The sequence below is a fragment of the Macaca nemestrina genome, chromosome 6 (assembly GCF_043159975.1).
Source record: "Macaca nemestrina isolate mMacNem1 chromosome 6, mMacNem.hap1, whole genome shotgun sequence".
Lineage (NCBI taxonomy): Eukaryota > Metazoa > Chordata > Mammalia > Primates > Cercopithecidae > Macaca > Macaca nemestrina.
The window spans coordinates 170,083,351-170,101,911 of NC_092130.1; the positions used below are offsets into that span (position 1 = coordinate 170,083,351).

The window sequence follows — 18,561 nt, forward strand, 5'->3', positions numbered from 1 at the left end:
GTATCCACTCATCCATTGATGGACACGTGAGCTGTGTTCACTCTTCGGCTATTGTATTTGTTTACATACCCATTTCAATTATTTGGGGTATATACCTAGGAGCAGAATTGATGGATTGCATGGTAACTCTGTATCACTTTTTGAAAACTACCAACTGCTTTTCACAGCTCTTCCTTTTTTTTTCTGTATGTTCACCTCCATTACATTTTCTGGGCCATATTCTTCTCTTTTTCTCACATTACCTTCCTTGTATGTTGTCTCCTCATTCTGCAAAAGTTTTTTCTTCAACTGCTGGATTATTATGGCCATCTGGTCTTGTATCACTCTTCCTGAGTCCTTAAGAGAAAGGTTCTACACAGATTTCACCATTTTATTTTAAGCGTCTGAGAACTGGTGTCAGCCCGTCTCAGCTGTGTGGACATAGTGCTCTGCAAGTCTCCTGCCTCGTGTGGGGCCCCTCTGCTCCTCATATGCCATGTTTGCAATACTAGCCTCTTTTCCGTTGTTCTGTACATTGAGGTCTTTTCTATCTCAGGACCTTTACATGTGACTACCAGCATCTGGAGGACTTTCCACCTTTGTATCCCAGCTTAAATGTCTCTTGTTGTAAGAGGCCCTCCTTGACACGTCCATTCCATATACATTCGGTCTTCTCTATGGCCTTGTCAAAGCGTTCTGGGCTTTTGATTCAGAACTTCTCACAATTTGGAGGGATGTTCTTGCCTGTGTGCTTGGGTATTTAATGCCCATCACTTCACAAACGACGTTCTCATGTACATGATGATCATGTCTTTGATCAGTATCAGTTTTGTCTTTCCCCAAAACAACGTCCTGAATAAATAGCTCCTACCTGAATGAATGAGTGAATGACCGAATTGATGAATGGCCCTTCTTTTTCTGCTGTGCCAGCTGCCTTATAACTGTCCTGCACTAATCTAAGCAAGAAACCTTTTCACTGTCCTGGTTGTTCATAAAATCTTCCCAGTTGGAGAGAGAACTGACTTCATTTTTGTCATCCCCAGTTTCCAGATTAGATTAATTTCTTGGGTAGAGACACATAACTACTTGTTTTCCAGCGTGTGCGTTGCTGATAATTCTGCTAAATGAAACCACCGCATCAATTAGTTTTGTCAAACAGCAGAATATCTTTTCCTTGGGGCAGCCTCCCTGATCTGCTTAGTACATTCTGTGCTCATGAGGTGCTCATGTTGCCCTTGGTTTTTATGATTCTGAATTCTTCAACCACCTCATCTGAAGGAAGCCATTAGAGTGTGCTTATCAGCACCATTAAGAAATCAATAAATAATAATGTCACTCTCGTGCTTTATGTACAAAATAACTCTTTAATACCTCTAATCATCACGTAATTCTCAGGATGACATCATAAATGATATGTTATGGGGGGTTTTTTTTCCAATTTTAAATAAGAAAAAACTGAAGCTTGGAGAGGTTTAGCAGTTTACCCTGGAGCCCTTGGTAGAAAGCCACAAACCAAGATGCTAAGCTGGGCTTTCCGAATCTGGACGGAATGCTTTTCCCAAGACGCTGCTGCCTTAGAGTCAGCCTGTCAGCCCGGAACTCTGCAGCCAGTCTGCCCCTCCCCTAGATAACTGGAGCAGCCGTAGCCATCTCAGCCTCTCCTTCGTGGCCCAGTGTTAGATCAACAGCTTAGATGAAATGGATCACAGCTCTTATTCCACACAAACATATCATGAATTTCTAGTATGTGCCCAGGACTTTGCCAGGCATTATAGGAACAAAGATGAGGAAGACGTGACAGTTGTGGTTTAACAGAAGAGGAGGAAGCCTGAACTGTGGTGCATCATGGGGATACTTAGTGTCATTAAAACAGTCCATGCTAAACTGCCGGACAGCTCCTTGGGAGGGAACCATGGACTCCACCTGAAGAACTCTAGGAACCCACCCCAGAGTATGTCCTGGGGAAGAAGGAGAGTTTGCGGGTGAAGGCGCAGAGAGATGCTCCAGACCAGAAGATCCACCTGTAGGAGGAAGATGATGCATGTCTGGGGACAGACAGGTAGCTCAGTGTGGCCCGCCAGGGCGTGGTTTGTGGGGAGGGATGGAGAGGGGAAAGGCCTACTGGGAGCTGATTGTTAAGACTGTCTGTGAAGGAGGGTCATTTGGAGGAGGTGTCTTGATTTTCATAGACCATGTGGAAGCATGGAAGTGTGATTGGAAGAGACACGGGGCTCCTCTTGCTATACAAATGTAGCCATTCCCATAGGGTGGAGAGAAGATTAGAGAGGCGGGGCAGGGACAAGGAGGAGAAGAGAGTGGAGCTGGCAGAAGGACGAGCGGACGCATGATAGCACTGGCCCCACTTGCAGATCCTGGACTGTGTCCTAGGTGTTGCACTGGGAACCTCAGTTAGTTGCCACTGTCTTTGAGATGAGTGTTATGTGGACAGGCGTAAAATCCAAGCTCAGAGGAGCAGGCGTCCACATCTGCATCTGAATGGAAACCACAGGTTGTATAATCTTGGGTCACTGAGGTAGCTGCTCTGTGCCTCAGTTTCTCCATCTAAAGAGGGATGGGCCAGTCACGTAGGGCTGGGAGGGGATGAGGCAAGGGAGGCTGAGCAATGCAGGGTCAGACCCCACCTTCAGTTTACATTTTTGGTAATATTTTCATCCTGAATTTTTTTGCTTTGACTTAGATGAAAAAATATTGCATTAAAATATTCTTCAGCACAACAATGTGAATGTACTTAGCCCTACTGAACTTTTAAAAATGGTTAAGATAGGCTGGGCACAGTGGCTCAAGCCTGTAATCCCAGCACTTTGGGAGGCCGAGATGGGTGGATCACGAGGTCAGGAGATCGATACCATCCTGGCTAATGTGGTGAAACCCCGTCTCTACTAAAAAATACAAAAAAGACTAGCTGGGTGAGGTGGCGGGTGCCTGTAGTCCCAGCTACTCGGGACGCTGAGGCAGGAGAATGGTGTAAACCCGGGAGGCGGAGCTTGCAGTGAGCTGAGATCCGGCCACTGCATTCCAGCCTGGGCGACAGAGCGAGACTCTGTCTCCAAAAAAAAAAATGGTTAAGATAATTTTATACAATACATATTTTATTATAAAAATATATACATTGTTTATCATAATTAGTAAGGTTTTTTTTTTTAGCACTCCCTTAAATATTGCACCGAGGTGGGAGCCTCATATTCCTCATCCAAATCCTGGCCCTGCAGTCATGCACATAAATTGCTTGGCATAGGGTCTGACCAATCGGAAACTGATGGCTGCTGGCTCTAGTCCGCTGTCTCTGCTGAGGCAGCCATCGGGCAATTGTAATGAAAGTCTTGGGAGCTGTTGGGAATGATAAAGGGAGAGTCAGGGGCTGAGCACTGGGTCCCGTTTTGCATCTTGGGCAGAGCATCATGCACACATCTATTTCCTTAGGAAAAGTGGTCCACCAACAGGAGCTAGGAACCCCATCCAATAAAACAACATTTGTCTCCTAGATCATCTCAGCTTGGGTGGAGGCCCTTCCTCCAGAAGAGGGGTGAGACGGCGGTCCCTTGAGAGAAATACAGCTTCTTTCCACCAACTCGAAGGATACCTGTTGTCCCCTAAGACCTCATTCTCTGCCTCCATTTCTGTGGACAAAAAAGAAGAGCCCCAAGGCCTTGACATCTCCTCTGTCGGTGGCCACAGTAACCCTTACCCTGACTCACTCAGCCCTTTGTGCCCCAGGATACAAGGAGAGCACGTGATGGGTCCTCAGAGGAAGCGGCAGGCGACTCCAAGTAGGGAGACCAGGCTCTGGTCGGGCATCCTGCACGTGGACTGGAGGCGGTGGGAGCTCAGGCCACTTCCCAAACCTTCCCGAGCTCCCCAGGCCTCTGATGCCTCCTTAAAATCTGTATATTAGGACCCAGGGGCCTAATAAACACACCCTTTTCCTCTCCCAAGTTTAGGACTAATTGAAAAATAAGACAACGAAAACAGACACATGGGAAGTAAACGGTCTGTTTACTGGTGAGAACACTGGATGGAGATCATGACTTTCGAACTGCCACCAAATGGCAGGCTAAGGATCTGCTCATAGAAAGCCCTAGCTGGTGTAGACCTGGGGACCGCCCCTATGGAAAACCTGGGATTTGAAAAGCTGACAAACCCATCCAACATCACTGCCTCCCACGGTCCCTGGTGCTATGTTATAGCACCAACAAGTGCAAAATCTCAGCCACTGCCAGAGCTTCATCACCCACCAGTCAAACGATTCACTCTCCTTATTGGGGGCTGTTTTGGGTAAAATTATGCCTCCCTCCAAAATCCACATTTTGCAGTCCTAATCCCAGCTACTGAAAAATGTGGCCTTATTTGGAAGTAGGGTCATTGCTGATAAAGTTAGTTTAGATGAAGTCATTAGGATGGGTTCCAGTCCGGTGTGACTGGTCATTACAAAAATGGGAAATGTGGGCACAAACACACATACTCACAGGGAGAATATCACGTGAAGATGAAGGCAGAGATCAGGGTCCTGCTCCTGCAAGCCAAAAGAGCATCAAAGACTGCCAGCAAACCAGCAGAAGCTAAGAGAGAGGCACAGAGCAGAGTTTTTCTTCACAACCCTCAGAAAGAACCAGCCCTGCAGACACCTTGATCTTGAACTGTGAAACGATACATTTCTGTTGCTTAAGCCTCCCAGCTTGTGGTAATGTTTTACAGCAGCTCTAGCAAACTAGTACAGGGGAGCAAGTGTATAGGAAGGGTAGGGGAAGTCCTGGAGAGTTTCATGGGAAAATAAAGCGAGGAAAAGAGGTTCAGCTTTCCCAGAGCTAATGGGATATTAGCTGAATAATAGGATAGCCCTCTGTGCATGGCATTAGGTTCTTTACATGTATTGTTCTTATTTTCTCTTTGTTAAATGGGTTCCTCTGCCCTTTGCTCGGGCACATATGCCTGAGTGAGCAGAAGTCAAGGGGGAAAGAGGAAACAGGTCTGGCTCCCACGTGCATCACACACTGCCTCATCTAATCCTTCTAAACATCAGCCCACTTTATAGATGTAGAAACTGAGGGTATGATGTTAAGTGTGTTGCCCAAGACCAGGAGGCTACTAAAAGAGTTTAAATTTGACACCAAACCTTTTCCAGTACCACAGCCTGTCTTATGGAGAATAAAATACTTCCATTTCTTACAAGTGAACTATAAAAAGGAGGACCTGCCAAGGTAGGGGTATGGAAGTGTTCCTGGTGTGTTCCTCTCACTGTTCACACCCTTCTCCCTGGCTCTCCAAGAATCCCTCTTGCATTCAACTTCACACTCTCTTGCTTGAAATTCCTTTAACATGTTTGAGATAAGAATGTTATCTGGTCTGTTTCTAATTTCTCTGTGGAATAGGGATAAAGAAGAAGCAGACAGTAGGAAGCTGCTCTCTTGCTGGCTTTCAATTTTATTTCCTTTCTGTGGCTAGAGTACATTAGTGTTGGCATCGTTTAGTCATTCTGTCTCCTTTTCATTCGAGCAAGTTATCATCTATTTGACAGGTGTCTCAGTCCATTTTATGCTGCTATAACAGAATACCACAGTCTAGGTAATTTATAAAGAACAGAGATTTAGTTCTTACATATCTGGAGGCTGGGAAGTACAAGGTCAAGGGACTGGCATATGGTGAGGGCTTTCTTGCTCCATCATGGTTGAGGGCAGAAGGTGGAAGCTCAAGAGCGAGCCAGAGGGTGAGTGGGGGCCAGGCTCAGTTTTATAACAAACCCACTCTTGCAATAAGGAACCTACTCCCATGATAACAATGTTAATCCATTGAGAGCCCTCAGGATCTAGTCACCTCCTCAAGTTCCCACTTATCAACACTGTTACATTGGGATTAAGTTTCCAACACATGAATTTGGAGAACACCTTCAAACTATAGCAACAGGCAAAGAAATCAATCACAGGCAGCCATTCATATTCATTCACAGACCAAAATTGGCCGTAGATGAAGATGCAGAACCTTTGAGGGCTGTCTGCTGCCAACCTGGACTCCTGAGTGCAGACACAGCTGGCCTAGGGCATCTGTCTGGTTTCTCCTATCCCTGAAGAGTTTTTTCTCCCTTTGCCAGCTTGCACAGCTGCCTGTACTTCTCACATCTGGCCTTCTTGCATATCCAAACTTAACCCATTCAAAGGCAATATTTATCAGATCTATAACTATTCTTAGAATAACTAAGCATCCCTGAAGGATTTTACTGAAGATGACTTCCAAAGACTGGAGCCTCTAACTTCTAGCTTTGGCTCCTTTATTCGCCAGGAGCATCAAGAGGGTACTCTGAGCACAAAAGAAACAGGTAAAGCCAATCACTTTCGTCATGGAATTGTCACTAATTACTCTGACCTTTTCTGTTATTATGTTCACCAACACGTTACACAATAAAAAAAAAATGACAGTCTTGTATGCATGTGTTTTAGAAAGTAATCAAACAGCTGGGCGTGATGTCTCATACCTCTAATCCCAGCACTTTGGGAGGTCAAGACAAAAGGATTGCTTGAGCCCAAGAGCTCAAGACCAGCCCAGGCAACATAGGGAGACCCTGTATCTACAAAAAAATAAAAAATTAGCTGGGTTCAGTGGCATGCACCTGTAGTTCCAGCTACTCGGAAGTCTGAGATCAGAGGATCACTTGAGGCTGGGAAGTGGAGGCTGCATTGAGCCCTGATTATACCACCACATTCCAGCCTAGGCAACAGAGTGAGACCCTGTCACAAAAAAATAAAAATAAAAATAATTTTTAAAGCAATCAGGCAATACAAAAGGAATAAAAATAGTATTAGTAATTCTCTCTTACCTCACTTTCCAACCCAGAGCCAAACCAGTTAATTATTCTCCATATATATTTACATAATTTTTTTTTGTAAATCCAGTGTATAACAAATAAGTGTACATTTTCTCTCCAATACTATTCACAGATGCCTTCTCCTATACATTGGATGAGCTTTTGGAAAAGACTGTGTTTTCCCAGATCCTTCTTTCCATTGCACATCCTGAATGGCCCCAGTAACTGTTTTGTAGCTGGGGGTGAATGGGCTCTCCTTCTGCCCCCTCTTCCCATGTGCTTGACATCACAGTAGGAACTGGTAGCACTGGTAAATATAGATACAGATGTCTTCCCTCAATAGGTAGTTGTAGAGAATCATTACTAGATTGTTACAAGTAAGCTTGAACTTTATTAGCATACATAATGTTTGAAAACAACTTCAGCACTTGGCTTGCAAAAACAATCATTTGAATGTAATCAGATAACATTGCATTCCAATTAATCAATAGAAGACCGATAAATTGACCAGATAATGTTCTTACCCGTTTTTCCTTTGGAGATAAAAGTATTAAAAGAAGAGCCTAGGAGTACTTCGAGGACAGTCTTGTGAATACACTTCCTGAACCTGTTCCTTTGCCCTGGACAGGTTGAAGGAGGCAAGAGATTATCGTGTTTTCTTTGGGTACCAATGTGTGCCCAACTGTGATGAAAAAGCAGTCTGACCTCTGGTGGTAGGCCAGACCCCCAATGATGTCCATGTGCTAATCCCCAAAAACCTGTGAACACCTTAAATTACATGGCAAGGGAAAATTAAGGTTGCAGATGGAATTAAGGTTGCTAACACCTGACCTTAAAATAGGGAAATGATGCTGGATTATTTGCGTGGATCCTTATAATCTCAAGGATTCTTACATGTGAAAGAGGGAGGCAGAAGAGTATCGGAGTGATGCCACATAAGAAAGTCTCCATTGGCTCTGAAGACAGAGGAAGCAGCCATGAGCCAAGGTGCCCGTAGAAGCTGGGAAAGGCAGGGAAACATTCTCCCCTGGAACCGCCAGAAGGAACACAGCCAACACCTTGATTTCAGCCTGTGGGCCCATTGCTGACTTCTGTTCTCCAGATGTATAAGAATAAATTGGCATTTTATGCCCCTAAGTTTGTGTTAATTTGTTACAGCAGCAGGAGGAGCCTAGCAGATGCCCTCAGGCAGCTGTTGCATTGCTATGAAGCACCAGGAAGCCACACCGCCAGGCAGGTCGGCAGCACTCAGCACTCAGGGAGCAGACCTGCACGGGCAGCTGGCCAGCAGGACACGAGGTCTGGCAGCAAATAGATAGAAAATGGGATTAGTTTTCCTTTCTCCCTTTCAACCCAGGCTCTTCTATCATCCAAGATTCCATAAACATCACACCCATGATGATGCAGTAGTTACCCCAGGGAGGTGAGCGAAGATTCAAGTAAGACAGGGATTCACCAGCTGGTCCAGTTCTAGGTGTGAGAAAACAAGCGTGAGATGAAATGCAGCCACTGCAGCGTGCTTCACACAGCACAGCTCTAACACGCGGTATGCTGGGATGCTGACAGCCTCCTTGGGTAACAAGATGCTTTTCCCCTCTTTTGGTAATTATGGTTTCCGGATCAAAAATGGTTTCTGGCCGGGTGTGGTCACTCATGCCTGTCACCCCAGCATTTTCGGAGGCTGAAGTGAGCCAATCACTTGAGGCCAGGAGTTCGAGACCAGCCTGGGCAACATGGCAAAACACTCTATTGAAAATACTAAAATTAGCCTGGCATGGTGGTGCACAGCTGTAATCCCAGCTTCTCAAGAGGCTGAAGCACGAGAATCACTTGAACCCCGGAGGTAGAGGTTGCAGTGAGCCAAGATCGTGCCATTTTACTCCAGCCTCAAAAATAATAAAAATAAAATTAAAATTAAAAAAAAGTTTCCTTTTACTTTGTGACTCCTCTGAAGACAGGGAAAGACAACTCAATGCCAGCTTCTTGGGGAGATGATTCCAATGCTTTAGTTCTGCATGGACATGCAGGAAGGAACCTCCTCATGACTAATCAATGCAGCAGTACCACTTCATTCACTCCCCACCAGAGACATGTACAGAGCAGAGCTCTCATGACCCAAATTATAAGCCAAGACACCAACCTTGGTCCTGTTGTGTAGCTCCTAGAAAAGCTAACTTTTCTAGGAAAAATAATTAATCAGTAGCTACAAATAGAACAGAATCTGGACCACCCATTAAATTTGTGTGATGTCACAAGGTTTAGAATATTGAGCCGAACTCACACCAATCATAGACCCTACAAGGTATCAAGCTTTTCGAAAAATATCAAGGACGCAGGTAACCACAGGGCACAGGTTGGGCAGGGAGGGGATGGCACCACCAGTGCCACTACCAGGTCCTTCCTGCTGTGTCAGGACACGCACTGACCCAGTTTAACATGTGTCCTCACAGAATGGTGTGCATTTGCAACACTTACAAATAGGGAGTCTGGGAATGGCAGAATAGTGGCCCCCAAAGATGTCTACATCCTAATCCCAGCAACCTGAGACTGTTACCTGGCAAAAGACACTTTGCAGATGTGAATAGGGTTGAGAACCATGAGATGGGGAGATTGTTGTGATTTTCCTGGTGGGCTCAATCTGATCACATGAGCCCTTAAAAGCAGAGAATGTTCTTTGGCTGGAGTCGGGGAGATGCAGCAGAATGAAAGATCATGGCTGGATCTGAAGATGGAGAAAGGAGGCCACACGCCAAGAAATACGCACAGTTGCTAGAAGCTGGGAAAGAACCTCAGCTGATAACCAGTCAGGAAACAGGGGCTTCAGTCCTATAACCATAATGAACTCAATTCTACAAGTAAGCTGAATAAGCAAGGAAACAGATTTTCCCCTAGCACCTCCAAAAAGTAATGCAGCCCTGCTGATACCTTGATGTTAGTTCTGGAGACCCATACTGGACTTTCAGCCTGTAATAAGAGATAACTGTGAGGTAAAAAATGTATGTTATTTTAATCTGCTGAATTTGAGGTAACTTATGGCAGTAACAAAAAGCTAATACAGGGTCATTTTGGTCATTAAATACCTCCAATTTCATATCCAGATAGATACCTAACTTAGATATTTCCCATGAGGAATCCTAGACATCAGGAATAATCTGAAGAAAACATTCCATATAAATAAGGATTTGCCTGCTAGTAAATATTATTGTTTTGTTTGCTAGGAGGTCTGTGTTTTGCATGTTTGCAAGAAGACCTGGCAGTCATCAGTCACCTGCTTTCCATAACAAAAGCATTCTTCCTCCCCACATACAACTTAGACCTGCTGCTACTTGTCTTCTTCCCAAGTTATTTTGCAGGAGCTTATCTACAACTACATGGAAATAGTAAACCAAGGCTTAGAGTATTACCCTGTTAAGTTTATGAGGATTAACCTTGTTCTTGAATATAACAAGCAAGGAAAAACAAGGAAATTCCTGGACACTTTGGGGTGTATGTACTATTTATAGTATTTTCCAAATCATAATTAACTAGACGACTAGATACAGCTTCTTGACTAAAGTGGCCTGAAAAAAATCAAATTTCTGGATTCTGAATGGGAAAATTAATAAAGTTCCTGCCTTTAGATAAACATGCTCCCATTAAAATTGAGATAACATATTAATAAATAAGAAATGAACTAATGAATGGATTAATTCCTCATATGGCTTTTCTGTCATTCAGCTCCTCCAGACCAATCTGGAATAAGTGTATTATTTATGGAATTTGATTAGAGATACACTAGTAAGTCTTTTCAATTCAACACTATTTATTGCATGCCTACTTGATGCCAGGCACTGTATTAGCTGCTGGTGACATATGAGTGACAAGAAAGGTACAGGTCCTATTTTCATGAGCTTTGCAGGAAGGAGGCAGTAAGCAAGTAAATCAGTGGGATGGGAATTCTGAAAGGGAGCCTTGAATGAGCATAGAACCAATGAATTTAGCCTGGTCAGGGGATCGGGGAAAACCCTCCTAAGGAAAAGATTTGAATGATAAGTAGGAGTTAGAAGAGGAGTGAGTATTCAGGCATGTGCCTTTGAGTTTGACTCAGTGAAATGACCCTGGAGTGGAGGACTTGTGCTTCGATATATATTTTTGAAGAATCACTGCAGCCACTACATCAGACTTCCCTAGAAGGTAGAGAAGATGAGGACAGAAGCAGAGAGAACATATAAGAGACAGGTGATGGCCATGGAGAATGCTTCTGGAAATGCTTTGAAGTTGGAGCTGACTTGATATGCTGCCTGATTGAATGTAGGTGTGGGAAAGAGGAGAGTCACAGATGAGTGACACACATATCTATCCAGCAAGCGTAGCACTGTTGGTGCATAACAACATAACCATTAAGAAAACCCTCAAAATAGGCCGCAGTTAGCACCATTGTTCTTTTTCCCCATTTCATTTTTATCTCCTTTTTTCCTTCTTGCCGTTTTCATTTTATCTTCTTTTGCATCTCTTGATCACTGTGGCAACAAATATACTTTATAAAGTCCTTTTTCACTCTTATTATTTCTATTTTATTCATCACTAATTTAATTCATGACCTCTAAGATGAAGAAAATTCAGAACTAAAAAACAAACAAGCAAGCAAAAAAGGCTGGCAATCTCTGTCTGTTCAGTCTTCAGTAACACAACACCTTAGACCAGGTAATTCACAAACAACAGAAATGTATTGCTCACAGTTCTAGAGGCTGGGAAGTCCAAGATCAAGGTATCAGCAGCTTCAAGGTCTGCTGAGGGCTGCTCTCTGCTTCAAAGATGATAACTTCCTGCATCCTCAGATGGTGGAAGACGCTAACAAACTCCCTCAGGCGTCTTTTATAAGGCCACTCATCCTATTCATGAGTGTCTCACCTCTTAATACCATCACCTTGGGGGTTAGGTTTCAACATATAAATTTTGGGAGGGACACAAATATTCAGATGATAGCCGTAGCCAACACTAATTTAGAAGTGGATATCTCCACCTACCACCATGATATGGACCAGATGGAGAGCAGGGGCAAAGTTGTGGCTAGCTTGTTTGCAACTTCATGTAACCCATAGCCCCCTGCATCTTGCTGCATGGTGAGGGGCCAGTGCACGTAGGAGAGTGTCGGTCATGGGCACACTATCTTTGAGGTGTGTCTGTGTGGAAAATAAAGGTGGGAAATGACTACTCAGAGACTTCAGTGATCCTAATTTTCTTTGGAGCTGGAATCACCTAACACTATGTATTTGATTTTCAACATAGTCTGTAAAAATATTCCATGATGAGTACTTGTGATTCAAATTAAAATAATACCATGTATGTCTTAGAGAATTTTAGCAAATTATTGGGTTAAATGAAGTCATTCAATCACTGAATCTACCGATGTACATTTGTATGATATAGAAGGATCCTCTCTCTGCATCTATTTTGTCAAAAGTTGAATCCACTCTGTTTTTTCTGTAACTTTTTTCTTTACTGATTGACAGATCTCTAAAACCTTTTCATTTCAGCATATATAAAATGATGGATAATAAGAGTAAATTTATTAAGATGAACTTTAGAAAAACCTTGAGTTTCTAGATTCTGTTTTCCAGATTATTTCTATGGAGTATTGTTGCCTTGACATTTTCTCCCATGAAGTCATTTTATATAGTTTGTGCCAGAGTTCTAAGAACCATTATTATTTATGAAAAGCAGTAAAACCTGAATGACAAATGTGCCCTGGGCTGATAGTGGAGGGCACAAGCCTTCTCTTTTGTTTTCTAGTTATTCTCAGGGTGGCCACCAAGCTGGTTGAGTGCACAATTTTTAAATCAGACCTTAACACTTGCTCGAAAGCAAAAGACTGACACATGTACTGTAAAAGATTAAAAGTCCTTTGATTGCAGCACTTAGTGCAGTGAAGATAGACAATGGAACTAAACTCTTCATGGCCAACTTGTGACCTGTTTTTAATGATGTTCTGTGGCTCCTCAAAGTGTCATTGCTATTTGACCTTTTTGTGCAGCTTTATAATTCTTGGATTTTTGAAACATTACTCCTTTCACAACTAAAGCAGTAAAAGGAAATTGCGCACCCAGTGGTGCCATTATCCTACACTCATATTGCGTGCAAGCCATCTGGTAGTAGTAAAGCAAGAAAAGTCACTCTTAGGTGCTACCTAGAGTTGGTGAGAAACTCATTTAGCTTACTGTTCTTCCTGCAACAAGAGGCATCTGAAAATCCTAATGACTACATCTCGTCTTGTCATTCAAAGCATGTGAAATGCCGCCGTCTGAAGACACAATGTTTATCTAAAACTTTTGAAATAAGTTAGCAGAAATGTTAAAATGAACATTTGTGAAAATTATTACGGTGAGTTTCTTTTTGTTTTATCTTATGTGAAAATAGTAGTTTTCCATTGCCACCCTAACAAATTACCATAAACGTAATGGCTGAGAACATTACTAATTGATTACTGCAGAGTCCTGTACCCTAGAATTGCAGGGGTCTTGGCTGGTTTCTCTGTTTGGAGCCTCTCAAGTCTGAAATCAAGGTGTCGGCCATTGGGCTGTTTTTGCAAAACTTTCAGAAGAGCCTATATCCAGGATCATTCAGGTTGCTTGCTATATTCAGACCCATGCAGTAGACTAAGGGCTGCATTTACTTGTGGGGTGTCAACCAGGAGTTGTTCTCAGTTCTAGAGGCCATGATATTCCCTGGCTCATTGCTCCCTTCCTTCATCCTCAAAGCCACTAGAGTAGGCCCCCTACCTTTATCTTTCCCCCTTTCTCCTGCTCCCTCCTCAGCCACATCTCTCAGTCTGACCCTTCTGCCTTCCTCTTCTGCTTTGAAGGGTTCCTGTGATTACATTGAGCCCAGCAGGATAATCCAGGATCATTTCCCTGTCCTAAGGTCAGCTGATTAGCAACCTTGATTCCACCTGCAAAGCCCTTTCCCCAGTTAGTATTTGGTTGAGCGACCAAAGGGTAAGAATCTTGGAGGGATGTCTTTAGAATTCTCCCTACCACCGTGAAGGGGAAAAGTGCAGTCATGATAATAATGGAAGCAGACAGACTATATCGGTGCTATGGCAGCCTTGCTTTTAAAATGCAGAATGTTCGAGCTGCTCTGTTACTGCGTTTTCCAAAATTATTCCTAACTAGTGATTAAGACCTATGCATAAACTTGCAAGAGCTCATTGATACTTCTCTTTACAGAAATAACTCCTGCTTTCTTTTAGTAAGCCTTCCAGAAATTTCTTTCAGAAATTTAAGAATAGACCAGGCATGATGGCTCACGCCTGTAATCCCAACACTTTGGGAGGCCAAGGCAGGTGGATCACCTGAGGTTGGGAGTTCGAGACCAGCCTGACCAACATAGAGAAACCTTGTCTCTACTAAGAATACAAAATTAGCCAGGCATGGTGGTGCACACCTGTAATCCCAGCTACTCGGGAGGCTGAGGCGGGAGAATTGCTTGAACTTGAGAGGCAGAAGTTGTGGTGAGCCAAGATCGTGCCATTGCACTCCAGCCTGGGCAACAAGAGCAAAACTCCATCTCAAAAAAAAAAAAAGAAAGAAAAAAGAAATTTCAGAATATATTTTAGTAATTAAGATTAAATTACTAATTACTAGAAGAAGACAGTAAGGTGCGTAGTAATTTGAACAGCAAGACTATGCTAATATTTCCCTTTCAGGAAATAAAAACAGCTAAATAATCTTAAATTTTACTGTTTTCTGTATATTTTTTCTTATATGGATATATATGTGTTCTTACAATCTTTCTTCTCCCCATCTTCCATCACCTCCGTATGAGATATTTTCATTCTGAAACAAGGAAAGTGGTCCTTAGAATTCTTGGCAGTCTTAAGTAACCATTAGCCAAAAACTTGGTTTGTTTTTAATACAGTATTCACCTAACTAGAGCTATACAGTAATATCTGGTCAAGTTAACTGGAGTCCAGATTTTCTAACATTTGTCATGTTCTTTGCCTCAAGCAAAAAACCACTAAATGAGTTGTCAAAACTTCTCAATTTATGAGATAGCAATTAGCAGCGATGGGCACATTTCTAAGAGGTTATAGGAAAGGTGGTTTTTATTTTCAATCACTTCCTTCCAATTTAAACATGGGGATTAAGCTATTTTGATCCAAGGAATGTTTCTATTAGCATTTTTGCCACAAATTCAGGAGTTGGTTTCCAGGGAAAATATGTAAGAAGACTGTCTTAGTCAGTTTGGCCTGCCATAATGAAATGCAAGAGACAAGATAGCTTACAAACAGCAGAAATGTATTTCTCACAGTTTTGGGGGGCTGGAAGTCTGAGATCAGGGGGCCCTCACAGTTAGTTGGGTTCCAGTGAGGACTCTCTCCTGGGTTGCAGACAGCCGACTTCTGTGTCTTCACACGGCAGAAAGAGGGCAAAGAGCTCTCAGAGTCCCCTTTTATAAGGGCATTGATTTCATTCATGAAGGCTCTCATCCTTATGATCTAATCATCTCCCAAAGTCCTCACTAACACTGTGACGTGGGGGTTAGAATTTCAACATGTGAACTTGTTGGAGGACACAAACATTCAGTCCATAACAAAGACTATAAAAAGCAGAGAGGGCTAGATACCCGCAGGCGGCAGGCCTGGACCCCACAGAATAACAGGGGCTTCTGCCCTTCCTTCCCTACTTAGTGACTCCGTCTTCCAATTATTTAGCCCCACAGTGAGCAGTCAGCTTACAGAAATAATGGGGTGGCTTCCCAGAATAAAACAATATTTTAAAGGGGTGGAGAATTGCACAAAACAAAGGGTTAAGACCCAAGAGTATGTGAGAGTATATGCAGTTCTTTGCCTCTGTCAGTGTTTTGATGATGGTTATTGGTATTCAATAAGCTATCAGTCAGTGATCAAAGCAATCACAAAAACAAGAAATAGACCTCAAGGAAAACTTACCATCTAGATAAGTGAGCTTATAAAAATCACATGGATTCTCAGCTTTAATAAGTCTTTGAAGTATGATTTGTTAAAATATCCTGCAAGTAAATAAACCGAAAGATTGCATGCCTGCATATGTGGAATTAGGGAATGAATTGAAATGAAAGTTGGAAAGGTTGTTTTAATAGTAGCTGTTAATCATCCAGGACATAATGCCAAATCTTGAAAATCTTTTTTTGTTTTGTTTTGTTTTAACGTTTCAATCATTTATTTGAGTATCATTTGAAAATAGGTGTACTCAACACAGTTAAAGGATCATATTGTCAGAATAGACATTAACAATAGTTCAGTCTTATCTCTCCTATTTATACATGAATCTCATGTATGAATCTAACAGATCACTCTTTGTGTGTGTGTGTGTGTGTGTTTGGCTTCTTTTTTTTAAAATTTATTTATTATTATTATACTTTAAGTTGTAGGGTACATGTGCATAACGTGCAGGTTTGTTACATATGTATACTTGTGCCATGTTGGTGTGCTGCACCCATCAACTCGTCATTTACATCAGTCTTGAAAATCTTAAAGCCCACAATCTGACATTTAAAAAGGCAGGTAGCCAATAATCTATAATCCCTTATTAGTCAAGTTCTGTTCCCCTACATCCTGGAAGATAGGGGACTCAGAATGCAAGGAATTGGATCACATTGGTATTGCCGATTATTTATTTAGTCACATGGTGTTCATTTTCCTGGAAGCCACCCGCTTGGTGAAGTGAATATTGCATTTCTCTTCCGCAGTGTTTCCTAGCATATTCATTTATTATATATATTTTAAGACTTAGGTTTTGTGACTTGTCATATAAGTCACACCTGGTTGACCATAAGTAATTTGGTTTAACAAAGAAAGAAGAAAACAACTAGTTAGTATTCATTTGTTAATCTAATTTGTGTTTTGACCCATGACATTTTCTTTTCGCTGTGTTTGCAACTGGCCATGGCTGGCAAATCATTTAGCAAGCATGAAAATGCTTGCTGCAATGGTGTGTGGTGGGTGGACTTAACAGAGGCCCCCTTGATGGGAAGTCAAGGTGCCAGAATGAAGGTTAGATATGGGAGGCTTTCAATATATAGTGCACCCTGAATTTCTGAGCCTACCACGAATGTGCCAGAATAAAACATTATGGGAGTTGGTAGAATACAAGGAGGGTGGGCGTTGACCCAGGGGATGGACCATATGGCATTACTCCAAGCTTGAGACGTAGTCCGGTCATGAAAAAAATCAAGGCCTGGTAAGTACAGCTCACTCCCCAAGTACTGTGAGTTAGGAAAGAACTGTGAGCGGAACGTGAGTGTTTGTGGAGCACAAAGGGCCACCCGCACAATTAGGCTCACAGTTAATGGTTTTAGCCACACAGCATCCACGCTTTTCTTCCCTCAGATTTCCTTGTAATTTAGCCCAATGGGAAACTTTCAGCAGACATTTCATAGAGCAGTTAACTCTTTGGCGACCATCAGTTTTAATTGGAATCATGTAGCTAAAACCCTAGGTAGTACTTGACAGCAAGAGGGTGTCTTTTAATTCAGGTATTTCTGGTTCCGCTCTGGGCTTCTCTGGAACAATGTTCCCTGATGCATGGCCAACTCCAGAAGGCACAGATCCAGGCAGTCTCACAACGGTGCTGTGTTTAATCGTCACCAGAAGAGGAGCCCTCCATCCCTTTCTGATGGCTTACGTTTATAGGTGGATGGGGGTGTGTGTGGTATGAACCTAGCAAGCACCACTTTGGGTACAGAACAACAGCAGTGTTCGCGGCCAGTCCCAGTAGGTAGTTGGTCTTTAGCCACCGAAGCATTCTGTCCCTGCAGCTCAGCAAAGCAATTACCAAGCCATCATTGTTCTGATTTATAAAGAAATTGCCTTCCTTGGGAGAAGACAGTAAGGTGCACAGTAATTCGAACAGCAAGACCGTGCTAATCTTTAAAAAAAAATTAGGGAAACTTATTTTTTTAGAAATTATTCTGATGTGGCTGTGATGAGGGAACAGCTTTCCAAGCACATATGGAGAGAGAGAATTCAAGAGCTTTTCAAGTAAATTCAGCCTTACATTATTTGCAGCCAATAAAAGTTTACAGAGATGTGGCTAATCCTAATGCTGGTAATCCTAACTGCCTGGTACTTATGGTTGGTGCTTCAGATAATGTTCTGGGAATTCATTAAAAATAACAAGACCACACTTCAGACTTCACTTCCACGGGGCTAGGAAGCTGCCTCAGTTCTCTGTCTTATAATCCAGTGTACTCATGTCCTAGACTGATACAGAATGCCAATTGTAGCACTATCTGTTCTCTGCAAGCTCTGAAGACTCCAGTTTTCAGGGGCCTCTTCTGGCAGAAGTGGAAGATATCAACCAGGCAAAAGAGCAGTCTGGACCAAGCTGATGGCTGCAAATTTGGTGGCACTCTTGTAGCTGATGAGATCAGAGATAGGGAAGAATATATTGAAGCATGTCGTTCAGCCTCAAAAAGTGCATCATCACAACATCACATCAGTGTTGCCCATGCAGAGGGCCTCAGCGTGCCCTGGGTCCCATCCAACAGTGGCCTGACCTTACAGCGTTGAGGGCAGGTATTTTCTATGCCACCACCTCACGCCCCTCCACATGTGTATATGTATATGGCATTTTGTTCTTGATCTAAGCTATCCAGTTGTTTGATTATCTAGAAATCTCTTCTTGAAACTTGCATGTGCCCACTGCAGGCTGAGCAGTTTTCCTGGGGGGGAGTGGGACATGAGGCATCAGAGACAGTGCTGAGAAGAATCTGTTTACCCTGGAGCAAAATGAGCTGCAGGCTCCCTG

The 18,561-nt window shown here is 42.8% G+C and overlaps 1 protein-coding gene across 4 annotated transcripts in view; it reads left to right on the top strand.

Moving 5' to 3' along the window:
* The window catches only part of LOC105489509 (catenin delta 2), a 936,482-nt gene that overhangs the window by 763,023 nt on the left and 154,898 nt on the right, over nt 1-18,561 (top strand). The window lies entirely within an intron of this gene.